General features: G+C 32.7%; 1 non-coding gene across 1 annotated transcript; it reads right to left on the reverse strand.

Moving 5' to 3' along the window:
* Window positions 1-2,068: 2,068 nt before the first annotated feature.
* On the reverse strand, window positions 2,069-2,141 carry TRNAR-UCU (transfer RNA arginine (anticodon UCU)). The gene has a single exon. It is a non-coding gene; the product is annotated as a tRNA-Arg (tRNA).
* Between the last annotated feature and the right edge of the window lie 11,701 nt (window positions 2,142-13,842).

The raw sequence follows: 13,842 nt of genomic DNA on the forward strand, positions 1-13,842 counted from the left end.
TGTGGTGCTGAATTCTCTTAAATTTTGCTTGTCTGTAAAGGTTTTACTTACTCTGTCCAATCTGAATGAGATCCTTGCTGGCTAGAGGAATCTTGGTTGTAGGTATTTCCCTTTCATCACTTTAAATATGTCCTGCCACAACCTTTTGGCTTGCAGAGTTTCTGATGAAGGTTCAGCTGTTAACCTTACAGGGATTCCCTTGTATGTTACTTGTTACTTTTCCCCTGCTATTTTAATATTTTTCTTTGTATTTAATTTTTGATAGTTGGATTAATATGTGTCTTGGCATGTTTCTCCCTGGATTTATCCTGTATGGGTCTCTCTGCGCTTCCTGGACTTCACTGACTATTTCCTTGCCATATTAGGGAAGTTTTCAGCTATAATGTTTTCAAATATTTTCTCAGTCCCTTTGTTTTACTTTTCTTCTTCTGGGACCCCTGTGATTCCAATTTTGGTGCATTTAATGCTGTCCCAGAGTTCTCTGAGACTGTCCTCTATTCGTTTCATTCTTTTTTCTTTATTCTGCTCTGCGGTAATTATTTTTAAAAAATATTCCATGTGTTCTTGAAAATGATATATATTCTGCAGTTTTGGGTTCATGGATATAAACATATCAGCATTAAGTCAGACTTTTTCCATTATAATATTCAATTCTGTATCCATAATTTTTGCCTATTTTATTAATTCCACATATAGGTGTGTTAAAATCTCTAACATGCCTATGGATTTGTCAACTTATCCTATAGTTTTATCAAGTTTTGCTTTATGGTATTAGGCATACACTTATGTATAGCTTTTATTTCATCCGGACGAAATAAAGGTTCATCATTATATATTGACCTTTTGGTTTCTAGTAATCTTCTTCCTCTAAAGTTTATTTTGTCTGATATTTTTATAGCCGCATCTGTTTTCTTTTGTTTAGTGCTTTAAATATGTGTTTCTATCTTCTTATTTCAACCTTTCTGTATGCTTATAGGATCTCTCTTTTGAAAACAGCTTATAAGTCAGACAGAGAAAAGCATGATTTACTCATTTGTGGAATAAGAAACTGTTAAAGAGACAAACAAACAAAATAAATAAATAAACCAACTAAACAAAAACAGGCACTTAGATACAGAGTTTCCAGAAGGGGAGAGGTTGGTGGAGAATAAAGTGGGTAAAGGGGATCAAGTTTATGGTGATGCATAGAAATTGAATTTTTGGTGCTGAGCACATTGTTGGGTATATAGAAGTAGATATATAATATAAAACATTGTTACTTCAAAAAATAAATTTCAAAAATAAAGTTAAATGAATATATAAAAAAAAACCCAGCATCATATAACTGAGTTTTTCTTTTTTATTCAGTCTGACAATATATATTTTTAAATGGTAGCATTTATTCCTTTTATATTTAATGTAATTAATAGTACATACAGGTTTAAATCTATTATCTTATTTTCTGATTTTAATGTCTTGATTCTTTGATTTTCCATTTCCTTTCCTTTCATTTCTTGTTTTTCATTTCTTTAGTAATTTTTATTATTACATTCTCCCCTCTATTATTTGGAAGTCGTACACATTTTATTTGGTTCCTTTAAAGTACAGTATGCATCCTTGAGTTACGGAAACAGAATGTTGATTGATACTTTTATCTTCCTCTAAGACAATGTGAGGATCTTATAACACTTTAATTCTATTTTGCCTCTCTGTTCTTAACTTACATGCTAATTGTGTACTGTATTTTAATCCTCCTCCTTTTTCTTCCTCTTCTTGCTTTTCTCTCTTTCCCTCCCTCTCTCTCTACACATAAATATTCCACAAAATATATTGTTTTATACATCCAATATTTATATAGATTTCCCCACATATTTATCATGTTGTTTCTCTTCATTTCATTTCTTACTGCATCTATGATCATCTGTTTGGAATTATTTTACTCCTAATTGATGAACACTTTAGGATTTCTTTTAACGTGTGCTTTCTTGTGGCAAATTTTCTCAGTTTTTTTTCAAAATTGTCATTATTTTGTTATCATTCTTTTTTTTTTTCTTCTTTTGGCCATGCAGCACAGCTTGCAGGATCTTAGTTCCCTGACCAGGGATTGAACCCAGGCCTCCTGCAATAGAAGTGCAATGTCCTAACCACTGGACCACCAGGGAATTCCTTTGTCTTCATTCTTGAAGGATGTTTTCATTGAGTACTATTCTAGGATTGGCAGTTATTTTCTAAAGGTACATTGAAAATAACTTTCCTTTGTTTTCTAGCTTTCACTGAAATTACTGAGAAAACAGATGTCTTCTTAGTTGCTGGTTCCTTGAAGGCAAACTGTATTCTTTATTCTGACAAATTTTAAAATCTATACTTTTTAGTTTTCTATAGTTTCTCTATGATATGTCTAGCTGTGATTTTTTTATTATTATCTTTTTATTTTCTGCTTGAGATTTTTGGACTGGTTGAATTTGTAAATTGGTATTTTTTACAGAAACTTCTCTGCCACAATTTCTTCTAAAGTTGATTATGTCCCATTTTCCCTCTTCCTTCTTGGACTCCATTAAAGATATCATCACATTGTATCTTTTATTGTTTATCCTCTCTTCCACACTTTCCATTGCAATATATCTTTGGAATTTATCTTGGATATTTATTCTGACCTGTTATCCAGTTCACTAAGCTGATATTCAGCACCATGTATTTTATTGTAAGATTTATTCAATCAGTCCTTAATTTTGTCATAGTATTTTTCAAGTCTGGGGTTTTGATTTCATTCTTTATATATGTGTTCTGTTGTTTCATTTCCCCTGCTAAAAAATTCAAACTTGACAGTTATTTCCTTGAATAAAATGATTGTAGTTGTTTTACAGTCTGTTTCATAAGATCAATATCTAGAGTCTTCATGTGTCTGTTTTGTTGTCTACTGCTTCTTCTGTTTCTAGCTTATAGGGTCTTGCTTCTTTGTGTGTCTAGTTTTCTGTGAATGGGTTCTAGACATTAAATACATTTAGTATAAATAATATGAAGTCTAAGATTACTATATTTTTCTCCAATGATGTCTTCAGTTTGCTTTTGTTAGGTTCCTGGAGATAGTAGCAAATCAGCAAGTTCAAAAGTTTGTTATTTTCTGGGCTTCAAATTCAGAGTGCCCCAAAATTCAAATTTTTGAGAGGGTTAGTTTCCTTTGACTTGCTCTTATACCTAGGGCTTAATCTCTTGTGTTCTCAGTCAAAATCAAGAAAAAAAATATTGGATCCTCATACTTTACCGTGAACCCAGGTCTTTGAATTTTTTTCTGCCTAAACTTAAGAGGCCACTGAGCACTCAGTTCTGTCAACATCCTCTTTAAATCTGGAAATACTCCCAGGGTAAAAGTGACTTTGTTTTCTCTACCATATCTGTTCTTTACCATATCTCATCTCAGTAATTCCTCACTAGCTTCCTAGGTTTTTTCATTCTTTTAAAAATATCAAAAAATATTGCTTTTCAGTTGTGATCACTAGGAGCCAGAGAGAAATTAGTCTAAATCAACTTGTCTGTCATTATAAGTAGCACAAATCTTTAGAGAACATTTTTATTTTCACCTTTTTCCTTCTTCTTGACTATGCTCTGGAAAGATAAGACTTAACTGTTAATTGACTTTCACATAAATAAACTTAAAAAAAGACATTTGGCTTGCTAATGTGAGCACTTTAGTATTAGACACTATGTTTTTCTATTCTTAGCATCTGGCACAGATATGGCATTTAATGCATGTTTGTTTAATGAATGAGTCAATTAATGAATAAAAACAGCCTAGCAAACAACTTTCAAATAATGAATATTCTACTACTATTACAATAATCATATTTTATTTTGTTTTTGGTCTAATATAACTATAGATAATTTTTTTTCTAAAAAATGATGTAAGAGATAGAGTGATTCTATAGTGGAAACTAACATCCACCAGAATCATCTCATGATTGTAATTATATTTTTTGGATATAAATCAAATTCTACTTCAAGTTTCTAGATTGACTATATTATTTTTGTTTAGAAAGTCCCTTGTTGCAACCTATTTTTTACATGTAGGCATTAATTTATATTAAATAGATTATTATTTTCTTATTCACAACAGTTATCTTTCCAAAGAATATTTTGTTAGTTGCATGAATATAAGCATTGTACTCGTCAGTGCTTCCTATATGAGATAGAATGATCTTTTCAGAAAGTTCATTAGGTGTTGTATAGAGTAGTCAGTAGTAACATTTTGTACAATATATAATGGGTGAGTGTAAGAGTGGGAAGGACCCTTAAAAGATTTACTCTTCTGGAATGATTTATTCAAAAGTACAGAGGGATAAAAGAGCACTTATTGATAAGTTGAAGGCAAACCATTCTTTAAAAATCTGTGTTATGTGAGATGCATTTGTAAACCATATTAATATTTAGGACAGTTTATAGTTAACAATACATACTCAATTGTATTCTTTTCACTCATGAAATTACCTTTCCACTTGTCCTTGTGTATCTATGAGAAAAGGAATTAATTTTGGTGTGTAGGGATAAAGGAAGAGTAAGACCCAATCATGGGTCCAAGTAGGGTAGGACCAGGTAGGGATTTCTTGACAACTAAAAATGACAACATAAGATTATTGAAAACACATTGAAGGTAAGGAGTAGTTGACACCAGAAAGGAGAGAAGTAACAAAATGAAGGATTAGCTAGATAATAACAACTAGAACTGCAGGGGAACAAGGATGAATAACAACTCAATCCCTGCTCTCAGGGAATTCACCTTCTAATAGGAAGATAAGCAAGAACTATATTTATATATTAACAACCAGGACAACACAATAACTGATGGATCAAAATGAATACAAGCCTTAAGTAGAGCAGAGTTCTGGAGGTTCCCTGATGTTCCAAGTGTTAATCCCTTAGTTGCTCAGTTACTGGAAGTTTGAAGCCAGTGTCTTAAGGAGAACTGAGATGGCAGTAAGTACATGAGATGAAACATGGGACACTGGATCTTTATGAAACTGTACATATTATTTCAACATTGTAACAATTAATAGGATCATACTGAGGCTTACGTAGCCCTGGATACAAGACATGCAAAAAATTACAACATATAATAAAAGTTTGTATATCACGAAGTGAGGTCAAAGGCACAAGAGTATTGAGCTCTACCTGGAGTTAGACTTCATGAAGGAAGTATCACTTCAACTGGGTCTCGAAATATGAACAAGCATCTGACATGAAAGTAATAGAGTAAAGGCATTCCAGAAACATGAACTGGCTTAAGTATGGTATGAAATAGTATGAAATGCTTAGGAAGCCTCAAATTTCTCAGCTCAACCAGAATTTAAGTTGCAAGGAAGTAAGTGATAGATGATGTTTTTGGAGAATTAGGTAGGAGAATCGATTTGCCTAAAGTCATGCATCTTGTAAGTGGAAGAGTGATTATTTAAAATTTAGTTCTTTCTGGCTCCAAATACTATAATTTTCCACAATACTTGTGTTTTATTATGACTCTTTTTTTAAGGCAGAATATTTTTGAAAAGAAATCTTATAATTATACATAAAATATAAGATTTAATGTGCTTTGGTTCAAGTAGGGGCTATGACTGGCAACATCTTAGATACCTCTTTGGTCAAATCCATTGCTGTACAAGCACTCCTTTTCCCTCCAACAACTTCCCCACCCCACACATTTTATGGGCAAAGTTTCATGGGAGACCAGAGGAGAGAGTGACTAATTCACTTGGGAGAAGTCATAGAAAGTTTCATAAGGGGGGTGACATTCCAGCTGGGCCTTGACTGAAAAACAGACATTCTTCAGGCACAGAAGAGAGGAGTGGAACTGCAGAAGTAATAGAGGAAGAAAATGATGATTGTAGAAGAGTGGTTTTGGCCTCTCATAGCGAAAGAACTTGGACATTAACCTGTGAGCAAAGTGAGTCATTGAAAGATTTTCAGCAGTAGAGTGCTGCAAGCAAATTGGTATTTTCAAAAGATGATTCTGACATCAAGGTATAGAATGGAATGGAGCATCAGAAAGGCTAGAGGAAAGAAAGTAAGTCGTTTAGGAGGTTGTTGTCCCAGAAAGAAATGAGGTCGGTCTGAACTTATATTCTTGTGGCAAAGTAGCTCCTCACTATGAATTGCGGGAAGATAAAGGAAGTCATTCATTATTATCTGATTATTTGTTATTCAGGTAGGCATACCCTAATTCTCAGCAAGATAGATTATATGTTGGGATTTTTCACAGGGAAAATTAAAATTTGATTTGATACTTTGATAACTTGGCAGTCTCTTCCTGGTTGCCTTTTCAAGTATTATTCATAAACTTTAAAGGGCTCCTGATTGGTCTATGATCTTGTCCTTTGCTTTGTAATGGGTTTCTTAGAAGCAAAAATTCAGCAAAACAATACAGGGGTTCTATGACACACACTTTTATTGTATTTCTCAGAAGTGTCCCACAACATGACTAGATACAATATGTATACCTTCCTGTGTGCTAAAGCACTCTTCAGGTTTATTTGTTTTCCATAAGGTAAGGGATGTATATGAAGGACAGTGAGAAAATCCATTAGAATACATGATCTAATTTATAGTTCCCATAAATTAAATAACATGATTTATATATTATATATCATATATTTTATATATTATTTTCTTTGAAGTCCAATTTATTTACTATTATTTTAGGCTGTTTTATATCCTATATTGTCAGAGCCTTATACTTAACTAAATATATATGCTCATGATTATTTTTAGTTTTTAGGTTTTATTCCTGTCCAAGAAGCTTGATGTAGAAAGAAGACAAGTGTGAGGATTTCCTTGCTTTGCTGATGAATGTGGTTTACAAATACTTGGCCACAAAGAAATTTGTACCAGACACAAAGCCATGGGTTGTTCCGGCTTTCCAAATTGAGTTGTAAAGAAAACAGAAGGAATTTAAATATTTGCCAATAGATCTGATTTGGTGAGAATCGTTGCACTTACAAGTTCATCTGCCCAAGTTAGTCTTATGTGACTGAAACATATGACAGTGCTGCATAAGAAAATAAAAGGAATTTCTTGCAAATATCCCTTAACAATTTAAGCGTGTGTTCTTTACATCCTTTGGTGCAAGATTTGACTTCCCTATGGACTTTGGCCTCAAGATAATGGTGCTATTTCTTCCCTCTCCCCACCTCCTTTCACCTCATTACAATTTACTTGGGTTTGGACCAAGACTATTTAGTCATCATCTCTTATTTCTTGCATTTTCCCCTTTAATGCAAAACACCCTGATTTTGTAAGCCATTTCTTATGGAGAGATAGGTTTTTCCATGCTTCATTTATGTAGGTATAAATACTCAGGCTACCAGTTAATTTTGTTGCCTTTATGCTTGTGGTGGGATAGAAAATTGGAATGTAGGCCTTCCAACTTTACCAACTTTCACTTTTCTCCCCCTTCATCTATGCTCTTTTCTTTATCTCCATTTTCCCCTTCTTCAATACTTCTGTTCTCTGTAGTCTAAAGAAGCAGGAAGTTGGTGATGAGATAAGAGGTGTATAGAAAGCATATGCAGTTTTTTTTCTCTACTCCAAGCCTTCATCTGCATGCTATTAACACACGTAGCCAAAATATGAAAATGCACAATTAAAATCTATTTCTGTCAATTAGTTGTGTTATTGGCTCATAAGAGGTTACTCTTTCAGGAATTTTGTGAGCTAGATATTAAACCAGCCATTATTAAAAATTAAATTATATAAATTTAGAATTAAGTAAATTATAGTAAAAAGGTGACAAGTATTTGTCTTTCCTTATTTTAATACATTTTACTATTATATATGTTTTTAAGGTTATTACATTTATTTCACCTGTATAGTGGGAATACTATATAATGATGCACCACTGTACATTGCTTCCCATTTCTGCCTTTAATGATACTACATGTCTAGCTTGAAACTGGCCATGGTGGGAGTATTTGCACTATGGAAATTGGCAAGTGCTACAAATAATGATTTGATTTATTCTTTTCTTGTGTTTTGTTATCCTAAGAGTCAGTAAACTATAGTCCGTGGGCCAACTCTAGCCTGCCATCTATTTTGCTAATAAAGTTTTACTGGAATATAGGCAGTTTCGGTGCTGCAATGATGGAGTTGAGTAATTGCAGCAGAGACTGTATGGCTTGCAAAACCCAAAATATTTACACTATCTCCCCCTACATAAAAAAAAATTGCCAACTGTTGGTCTAAATTTTAGAATATGGTTGAGAGAATGTTTATAAGTCAAGTTAAAATTATAGTTTGTAGCTGTGACATTATGAGTAGCACAAAAATTTTAAAAACTATTCTTTAAGTATTTGAGAATTATTATCCAACTCAGTATAGGAGTCATTCACCAGCAAACACAACAAAAAATGTACTAGCATGATAAGAGTATAAAACAATCACAATCTACTGTTGTACTGAAGAAACAATGTAAATAAAGGTACAGATTTATACTGCATTTATTTGGACCAGTTTTGAACAAAGCTGGATTATAAATTCTGAGGTCAGGAAACTTTTATTTCTTTGGTCATGCAGCATCTAGCACAGTGCTGAACACATGGAAGCCACTCAGCTAATCTCTATAAATTATAAACAGTGATTCTTACCTGAAAGGAAGCCTTTACCTTATATTCATACAAAAAAATTCCCAAATATACATTTTGATCTTCCAAACTTTGAAGGATATAGGGTCAAGATTAATTGCTCTGTTTGGCCAATAAGAAAATGAGACCCATAAAGATTAAATTATATATACACTTTTGCTACTTAAAGTCTGGTTCTTTGATGAGCAGGAGCATCCCATCACTTTCGATCTTGTTAGAAATGCAAAATGCAGTATTTCACGTGCATCCTAGATCTACTGCTCCAGAAACTGCATGTTAACATTTCCAGCTGATTTCTATGAACATAAAGCTAGACCAAGAAATTCTGAGAAGAGTGTTCTTGCATACTGCTTCCCTAATATACTATGCTTTCATATTTCAAAATATGAGAAATTAAGAAAATATTATAGTTTTTTTTTTGGGTCCAAGAGATAACAGAAAAAAAACCTTTGTTTATTTCAATGTGTTTTTTCTCCTTTGGTTATATTATACAATTTTATTCTCAGATACTTTTCCTGAGGCAAATAGAATGAGCATCATCATGCCTTTATTAATGATGAGTCAATAAAACTACAGATAATTGATTACTCTTTTAACCAATGTAAAATTGTGTGTTAGTGACAGACTGGTTGGGTAATATTTTTATACAAGTTTATTTTCCTATATATATCTGTGAAGGGAAAGACAATTATCTGATTAATTCAGGTTCCTCATATGCTCTATCTGGGTATTTCAGGCTCCTGAACACCCTCCAGGGATACCCCCACCTCCATCCCACAAAATCCATGAAAAAAATAACAAAATTAAGGATTTAAACTTGAAGTGTCTGGGTAATTTTGTATAAGCCCAGTCTCTAATTATTTAGTCTTTAATCTATACAAGGACCTTTTAACCCCTAAAATTTCTAATAGCAAACAATGTCTGATTACCAAAATTGACAAAGCAATTGCAAACGTTGTTTTAATTTTAGTTGAAAATTCAATAATTTAAATTAATTTTTCATAGCAAGATAAACAATTATTTTTTATATATAATATACTGTTTTAGTCTAATAAAGAAATGGGACCAGTAGATAATTAAACAAATATTTCATATCCATGTGCAGAGCAGTGTAACTGTGTAGACGAAATTATTGACATCTACTGCTCCATACTAATTTATTATACATGATATTTTATTATTTTATTTTGAATGTTATTACATAAAATCAAAAACATATTGATTTTATTGTATGGTAAATTTTACTTCTTCAAGGTACTCCTTGTTCCTCCATCTCCAGCAAGCTGTACAGAGATACTTGTGCAGGGTCTCCATTAATCTTCCATTTGCTAGATGGTACGTGAGGCAGAGTGGGTTCCCACAGAAATTAATTTGTCCTGACAACAGACCTAAAACCTGGAGTCCAGGGATCACTTGGAAAATTCCCTTTAAGCCGAGAACAATAATAAACAGAAAACTGATACTGACAGCTCTAAAAGACCACACAGAAGAACCAAGAATAGACTTGCTGTATGTATATCTGTGAATACTTCTGTTAAACTAGCTTGTAGAAGCTTTATGCTTGGTAGGATTTGTACATGCTAATTTATGAATTTTTCACATTACATAATTCAGCAGATACTACAAACTTACGTTTCAAACCAATTATTTAAGAATAAATAATAACTTTACTTAATTAGTTAACAAGAGTCCATTACATCTATTGGGTAATAGTTATTCATTTATTTTTAATATTTGAATCTTCGAGAACAATTTTTCAATATTCAATTGTCATTCAAATTTCATAACAATGTTTATCCTTATTAGAAAGTTTTAAGGGAAATTCGACGTTTGTAAATAACAATTCACAAATCACTTACTAGTAGTATAGTAGTAGAAAATAAAGAGCAACACTTATGTTCATTACACAGTTTTCCATTCAAATTTTGAATTTGATTTAAATAACTCATGTAAGTAACATTTTTTGAATACTTAGTGAGGATAAAAATAACCTGAGTGAGGGCTTCCCTGGTGGCGCAGTGGTTGGGAGTCTGCCTGCGGATGCAGGGGACGCGGGTTCGTGCCCCGGTCCAAGAGGATCCCACATGCCGCGGAGCTGCTGGGCCCGTGGGCCATGGCCGCTGAGCCTGCGCGTCCGGGGCCTTTGCTCCGCAATGGGAGAGGCCACAGCTGTGAGAGGCCCGCGTACCGCAGAAGAAAAAAAAAAAAAAAACCTGAGTGATACCATTAACTGCAGTTTTATTCTTACACTGTTTTTCACATGCTAAGCTATTAAAAGGGCATTGTTTTTCCTAGGGTTCACGTTGTTTGGACTGCATTTATACTACATGTATTATGCTTGCACTAATTTTTGTTTCTGTTTTTTAAATGGCTAATCCATCATGTTAAGGAAAAGAAAACAACACAAATTGGTTATTGGAAATATTGGAAATATGTCATTCCCATTACATGTATGAAAACACCATTCTTTGCTTATTCTGACCTCTAAGGTCCCTTTCAGTCCCATGATTTTCTTTTTATGTGTGATAAAATTTGCCAAGAACTTTCTACTTCTTTATCCTGAACGTGTATAATAGAGTAAGTAATGATATTTGAGATTTGTGGATGATAATATTTAAAACACAAGAAGAATATTTGATAGTAATACCTAATTTTTATTTCAGTGACCAGGGATGTCTTCTGAGTCAGACAGTTAATGCACACAAAGAGATATGTGAATGTATTTTTAGAAGCAAAGTAGAGTGTTTGACAAGCAGAAAGATGTATCTAATTCCATGAGTCATATACGATTATCTCTACCATCTCAAGTTTTTATTTAGAATGAATTTTGGTTCTGTTCTTTAACACAACCATTGTAAACCTCTCAAAAGATACTTTGTCCTTCTTCACACAAACTTTTCAAGGAAAACATACATGACTTGTTATAAGCAAAAATATTAAATTTGTAAATCTGCAGATCCTAGGGAAAAGAGAGACTAAACCGACCCAAAGTTCCAAAACACAGCAACAACTCAGGAGGAAGGGTCATGTTGTGGGAGTTTTTATATCGCTATGTAAGGGTGGGTGGCAGTTTGCCAGCATCTCCATAGCTAAGGGCTTGAAAAGGCTGTCTCTAGCATTTGAGAAGCATGATGCATATGTTTAGATGGAAATTTATGTCTACATATTTCTAATACAAATATTTTCCATATACTGGAAAATAATGAGGGATCTACTAAATTTGAAATTTCAAACTTAATCCATCTTTTTGGAGAAAAAAATACTGTATATTAACATCTATCAATGAATTGTGTGGAAAAGTTAATATATTTCAATTTACTTAGCAAACCATTGAAATAGTGCTGTTCATATTCATACTTTGATGTGTTTATTGTATAGGGAACAATTAAAACAATTATTTTCTGTGCTTTCTAATTATTCTATCTTTTTACACCAAATCAAATTGTATTCCCATTCCTTAACACTTATGTCTGTAACAGACCAAAAACACATAATATAAATTCTGTTATATACAATCAACACATGCCTTTCAGCACATAAAGTGCTAAATGTTTTCAGTTTAAAATAGAAGAGTCAATATATTTTTTTCCGTTATGTTATTTTTCCAAGACTACTTATCTGTTAGAATTGACTTTCTGTATTTTAGCTGATGGTCTTATGAGAGCAAAAAAATCAACTTTTTAATATGATTTTTTTCCATTTGTATAAAGGTCCATATATGCCTAACTCTGTGTCCTTTAATCTGATTTCCCTGGAGAGTTATTATCATTCAGCTCACATTTTCACTCATCTACACTGTTGAACTTGCTATCAAATAACCTGCAAAACAATACAAGCTATTTATATGTCATAGGGTAGATTTATGATAAACTAAGTTTGAAACAAAGTAATGAATTCTTGACATTTATCCTGTCTCTAATAACATGACTACTAATTCCATCAGATTTAATTTTAAATAAAGTAGTTACATTTCCTCTCCTTATATCATATGTAAATCCCTCAGACATTCCCTAGTTGAATATGGTTTATGACTATATGTGTTTTCCTATAAACAATAAAAATAAGAATATTTTTCTGTAAGCCACCAAACTAGTTACCAGAGGTCATCATGATCCTCTATTCAGATCAAATTTTGAAAGCCCTTTTCAGTCTGTGCAAATTAAAATAAATAACCAAATTCTAACAACTTTCTGAGAAAGTAATTCTCTGTAAAAATTGAGAAATATTTACATTACTGCATAATATTAATGGTGCACATTGTGAAAATATACTCTACAATAATGAAACTCAACAAATTGTAAACAGACACAGTGATTTTAAAACATGTTTGGCAGTTGAGCCCCTTAAAGTCCTTATGAAAGTACGGTGCATCTGGATATGCATGATAGTGGGGGGCAAGGGAAGGGCAGAGAGGGAGTATAGAGGGAGTATGGTGGCTGATAGGCATAGCTTCTGTAAAACTCTTCTCAGAAGTAGAAGAAGTTAATCTTTCAAATTTGGTCACTGAGCCCTTTAAGCTACTACCAAAAGTGAAGCCCCAGTACGTGAAGCCACAAACAGGGACGAAAGTGAGGATGCAGGAAGAGAAAATAAGTTCCTACCATAGTTCAGGGATTCAGTCCTTTGAATGGTACCACTCTTTGAAGTGAGTTAAAATCCAAAAGGACTGTAGCACAGTATATATTTGAGAAGAGCTTATACTCTCATGATAGAAAAAAAGTAATAGGGATTTGATACCCTATCAAATCAGGGTATTTATAAGAATGTTTATTAATAATTCAATCTACTTGAATTCACTAATTTAACAGGTTGTTTTGATATTTTTAATGCTAAAAGTGATAAGATTATAATTCTATTTAGATTGCTAACTTGACTTTTAGTATGATTATTTTTTGTTTTTAAGCTTTATTAAGGTATAATTGATATGAAAAATTGCACATTTTTAGTGTATACATTGATGAGTTAGACATATGCACACACCTATGATATTATCACACCAATCAAGGTACTAAAATTATACATCACCACCAAACTTTTTCTTTTTTTGTGTGGTAAGAACACAGTATGATTATGTTTCTGTCATAACTTTTAACAGAATATGGCGATAGCAAAATCAGAAAATTGCTATGAGGTTTATGAAGTGTTCTCATTCATTCATCAAATATTTATACATTGGCTACTTAGTGTCATTTGCTGTTCTCTTTGTCAAAGATATAGTAGTATACAAGACAGTGGGCATTTC

Source organism: Delphinapterus leucas, chromosome X, assembly GCF_059928025.1.
Source record: "Delphinapterus leucas isolate spDelLeu-1000000601 "Yukka" chromosome X, BTC_Dleu_Yukka2, whole genome shotgun sequence".
Taxonomy (NCBI): Eukaryota; Metazoa; Chordata; class Mammalia; order Artiodactyla; family Monodontidae; genus Delphinapterus; species Delphinapterus leucas.